This window comes from Geospiza fortis, unplaced genomic scaffold (assembly GCF_000277835.1).
Source record: "Geospiza fortis unplaced genomic scaffold, GeoFor_1.0 scaffold443, whole genome shotgun sequence".
Classification (NCBI taxonomy): domain Eukaryota; kingdom Metazoa; phylum Chordata; class Aves; order Passeriformes; family Thraupidae; genus Geospiza; species Geospiza fortis.
In genome coordinates this window covers 1622272-1628052 of record NW_005054335.1, presented here as the reverse complement: position 1 = coordinate 1628052, position 5781 = coordinate 1622272, and positions in this window count along the sequence as shown.

Genomic DNA, 5781 nt, shown 5'->3' with positions numbered 1-5781 from the left:
AGAGGAGAGGAGAGGAGAGGAGAGGAGAGGAGAGGAGAGGAGAGGAGAGGAGAGGAGATCAAAAGTTGAGCTCTGAAGAAGTGCTGCCAAAGTCTGTGCAAAACCAAAGAGGGATGCAGAGAGAGAGAGAGAGAGAGAGAGGGAGAGCAGCTTTTCAGAAAGGTGTCCATGGATGATAATTTCAGGAAAAGCTGAAGCTATTGGTGGTCTCATATTGTGTCTCTGGTCTGCCAGAAGCAACCACATTGGTATTACTTTTCAGAGGTCTGTTGTCTGTATCAGCTCTCCTCTATGCCGTAGAGCATAAGATCAGGTACCTGCACCATTCATTTCTTTTCCCAGGACCATTTACAGCAAAGCATTACCTGTATATGGTTAGTTGTGACCCTCTTGCACACCAACAAGGCTTTCTAGGAGCTCACAGTGTCACTGTGCTGTTACTTAGTTTAAGGTCCTCAAAGACCCCTCTCTTTCCCACACAGAAATGCTCTGCAGGTTCAGGGGGCTCATAAACTCTTTATGCAAATGAAACCTGCTCTGAGGGGCTGCTGAGCAGCACTGTGACAACTGCCCTGGCTGATTCCTCACTCAGCATGGAAACCTGGGCAGTGCCTGATGTAGAGACTTGAGGTGGGACTCCCTTGTCCTCAGTAGCACCCTTGAGCCCCTGCTCAGACACCCAGGAGCTTTCCTGTCTTACCAGCTCCGACAGAGCTCCTGCATATAAGCGAACTTCACTTTTGAAGATGATGATTAGTAAAAGAATGAATTACATTGCAGCTGAGAAGCCTGTCAGTCCAGCTCTGACAAAAATTGCCCTATAGAGAAAGAAGTCTCTTCAGAATAAGCAGCTGCTCCAAAAGAAAGATAAAGCAGCTTGGAATAAGAGTTTAAGGGAAAGTATCTAACTACTTGAATATAATACTGGACAATCTTCTGTTTTTAGTCAAACTGCTTTGAGTAACTACACGTAAGTAAATGAGGGGGGAGTGGGAGATTATGGCTCTTCTTAGCTTAATAACACCAAACCCACAAAGAATTCCTGCCTCCACTTCCAGGAGCTACAGTGCTTCCTTCCCCAGGACTGACAGCTTCCTTCCCCACCAGATCACACCACTGGCTGTCACCGGTAGATTCACATGTTGCTTGTTTCATATGTGACATGCTAACTAGAGACCTTCTTTAAAACTGGCATTTATGAGTCACTTGCTATTCAGCTATGCTATCAAAAACCCCACAGTTTTAATACATAAGGGTGCGAAATAAACACTCTTAAAACACTGAATAATTTTTTCTGACACTATCACTCTAAAGTTGAAAATCCTTCAAGTTCCTGGGGCAGTGCAGCCTGTTTTTATCACCACAAGCACATCCGAACACAGGTCAGGGCTATTTTATATTCCTCAGCATGACAACCTCGACCAGTACCTCTGAAGACACGAATCACATCTCAAGGCAATGTGCCCAGCTTCCCACTGTTGACTACTGGGCTGGAAAACCTCACATGTTTTCCTATTGCAGGAGCTGCTAAAAGGTGGAGATATCAATAGAGAAAAAAAAAGGGAAGAAGAAAAATACTTCTTATGCCCACAAATGTGCATGTTTTTGGCTTTCAGCTTGTTTTCACGTTAGACAACACATTTTCAGTATTTAGAGAAAATAATTTCTTCCATAAATGAATTTGTTGCCATCAGCTTCCTGAAAGCAAGCTTAAATCAGTTATCCACAGCAGTAATTTAAAACTCTCCATGTTTCTAAGCCTGCGTAGCTTCAGGTAGAAGAAAAAACATCCTTTAGGCATGTAACTGCACATGGCCCATGAGGTCTACATAGCAAGATTTTTACTTTCAATTGACTAAATTATGTTATGACCAGGTGACGCTGCCATTGCTTAATGCAACATGTGATGCTGGTTGCGTTGGAGGTGATTCAATAGAGGCAATGAGCTAAAATTATAGCACGCACTCTCTGGTTCCTGTTGTTCTCATTAGCAGCCTAAATTTCCATCATACATTCATGATTCTAGTTATAGGAGAGCTAGATGCAATTCGCACCTGCGTAGGAGGTACAGGAAGAACAGAGCTGTGCTTACGTCTCACTTGTAAGCAGTGTTTTGAACAGCTCACTAGTTTGTACTGATTCTTGGAAAGAATCACACCTATTTTTGAAGACAGCAAAGCCACAGCACACATGGTGGTTGACAGTGGTCCTGCCAGGTGACAGCACAGATTCAAACCCAACCATGGCCTCCCCCCGAATGTGGCAAAGGTGTCTGCTTCATCTCCCTGTTCTGTTCCAAACATCTTAAATTGCTGGATGGAGCATGGGATTGTGGCCAGGCTAGAGACTTCAAGCTTTTGCAGGGTATCAAGAAAAATGGACACATCAAACCAAAATATCTTCTGCTTATGCTTGTCCATATCATCAGCTCATAAAAGAACCAGGAACTTAAGGCTATGTGTTATCCTTTGCATATTCTCTGTCTATTCAAAACTTTCAAGTGCTGTAAGAGAAAGTTGTGAAATAAATAGCCTCTGGCAGAATTTTTGCTTTCATACCAGGGTACTGTCTGTGTGGCTGAATTAAAAGCCTGGGTCAAGATGTAATGCTGCTATGGGAAGTGAAGTCTGAGTCTGTTGTGAAAAAAGGGTTTGTGAAGTTGGTCAGTGGATGTCAATACTGTGGGGCTTTGGGAATAATCTTTTCTCCACATCAGGAGGAAGCTGGGCCTGGCCAGCACCAAGTGGCCTGGACATGGACAACTCAAGGCAAAGCTCTGCTGTGGTCAGACTAGCCATATGCTGTGGAAAAATGGGAGAAGGAGACAGGGACAGGCTGGTTCACACTGCTTTAATGGGAATCACACACACTCACCTGAAAACTGTGCATGATCTGTGCAGATATCCATAATCATCAGATGTCACAATGAGAAAGCAGAAAACAGCACTACTTTGTTTTTCCTACCTATAAAAAGGCATGGATGAGTTCATCAGGCTTTGTTCATTTCCCCTTTTTTTGGCATGCTACATATACTCTTTCAGAAGTTGGAGCTGAGAAAATAGGATGGGAGGTATCAGTCATTGCTTCAAATGGTTTGTTATTAACATGTCACCAGCATTTCAGGGGATTCATCAAAGTCAGGAATAGCAGGTGACTCACAGGCAGTGTCTGTTCTTTTGTACATGTCTGGTTCAGGTAATGAATTTGCTCATTGGATTTTGTGTGTCATGTCAGTGAGATGGGGGATTTATCAAGGCTGCATCTGGGCTTGGCTCTTGGAGTAGAGCCTCCACATGGGTCAGCTCCCTTAAATGGCCCTAAGGCATGTGCCCCACTTGCAGTTCTGAATGGCTGCACCCAGGACACTGAAGGGCACAGTGTGCATTGCCCCAGGAGGGACATCCATGGTCACGTAGCTGCAGCTCACTGCACAGACACACCCTCAAAGAGATTGTTCAATGGTTTGTGCTGCACAATTCCCACCCTAATACTTGGACTCTGATCTAGGTCAGCAAACTTTTTCGTTACAGTGGTAGCTGTCAGAGACTGTGGGAAGAACTTTGTGCCTTTCAGTCACTGTTTTTCTACATCCCAGAAGGAAAATGGAATATCTTCTCTCTCTCCCACCCTCCATCTTTTTTGCTTCCTTCTCCAGTATGGCAGATGGAATCCTCTCAGAGACAGACAGGATTCTCCAAGGAGTGCCCTGCTCAGTATCAGGTGTGAGTGAGTTATGAGTGTCCTGGGGACCTGGTGGAATGATCTCTGCCTACTTGGCAGCTGCCTGTTCATTTCAGCAGCAAAGACCAGCATGCTGTTTTCAATGCTGTCTCTAATTAAGTACTGGAGAGATGACCAGGACTAGCACTAAGGCACCCAGACACAATATGGCTACTACCATGTTTTCCCATGTTCCAGGTACTACCAGCCTGCAGAGGAAGTTCCTTTGGTTGGGAGATCCCTCTATGGGATCCCTCTATGGCAAAGCCCTGGAATTTCTCCAGGAACCAGAGGAATTGGACAGCAGTGCCCTTCAATTTTTATTTACTTTTCTATTGCTTTGCAGGACCCCTCCCCTGGAAAACTGATCAAGGCTCCTGTCAGAGCCTGACGCCCTGTGTCAAGGTCAAACACTGCTCTCACTTGCCCCCCCCCCCCCCCCCCTTACATTTTGGTGCCAGATGACATTACTTACTCAGACCCAGCCAGTGGATCCCTTTGCCAGGCTAGAGGGCGAGCCTGTATTGATTGCCTGCAGACACCAGCTTCTCTCTGGAAGGACCACAAACCACTCACCCAAGTCACTCTTGCAGTCCTGGCTCTGGGCGGACCTGACCACAGCGCTCCCACCTAGACAGCCCGCAGTAAGGCATCATGTGGACATCAAAACTTCTTTTTTCCCACTTAGCCTGCTTCCGGTTGTGGCTGTCTCTCCAAATGCAGTGTGAGGAGAGTTAGAATCAAGCAGGGCTTCATAGCATGGTCCAAATCCTATAACCTTATATTTAACAGGTATTCTTGCAGTTAGCTATAAACTTCTGCCCTGTGTCTCCCAGACAAATGCAAATAGCTTAATTGCAGGCAGATGTCCTTTACACAGATGCACCTCAAAATATGGGCTTGAGGTTTCATCCTTTTCCAATGGGATCACCAGGCATTGAGAATCAGCCTTTAAAAATTTTTACACTGCTGGGCTTCCTAGATCCATCCAATGATTAAACCTCGTACTCGAGTTTGTTTAACTTTTCTACTGTGATGGTGTCTGTCAAGCTCAGCTTTTCACCTTCTTTTTTGGTTGTTGTTTTTGCCACATTTCTCCAAGCAGAGGAAAAGTCTGCTGGGTGGTTCAGTGCAAGATGTCTTCCTTGGTCCGATGGCCCACAGCCTCCTGCTCCTTGAACAGCAGAGAGCCTGTGTGTGGGCACAGTGACCCTCCCCACTGCATCCTGCACAGAGACATGGATGGATTCAGTGTGAATGCAGACACATCTACCTGGGAGGGTGGGAGTATGTGACGACAGCACGGCAATCACCCCGGGCTGGCTGCTACACTCTCTGATGAGTGTCATCTCCACTGTTTGTGAAGGTGTCTTTCCTGTGCAGAGACATAGGAAGGGAGCAGGCATCAAACATTGGTTGCTCCAGCACACATATCTGTATCTTTGCACAGCTGCACCTTCAGTGTCAGTGTCATCAGCGATGCTGGGCTTTGTGTGGCAATGGTTGGGTCACGGGCAATGTTCCCTGTGGGTGACTGTGCTCTGGGAGAAGTACCTTCTCAAGGGGTACAGGAAGCAGGTCAGAGACCCCACATGCTCTGTGGGTACTTCATCCAGAGTAATCAGAAGGAATCAAGCACTTCCTGCAATCTGGAGTGAGACAGCTTGCACTTTGGTGAGAGAATGGGGCCAAAATCCTTTTGCTTGGATGCTGCAAGGTTTTATTTTTAATACAGAATCACAGATACAATTTACCTGTTGAAAATACCTGTTGTTGAATCATGTTTACCAGGAAGGAACATCTGAAGAGATTGTTTCTGGGAAACTCAGAGCCAAGAGAAGAATGTTTGTCTGTTACATACCAGTATCACTCACTTCAGGCATCCATTCCAAGCAACATAATACAATAGAGGTGAGCTGTCCCTTTCTAGCAAGCAAAGAGAGGAGAAAAACCACCTTCACAGTGCTCACCCTAGTAGGCTGAAAGTGTGAGAGTATTGAGATCATGACATGTGAAATACAAATAAGGAAACCTCATGGAACCAGGGAAAAACAGCAGTGA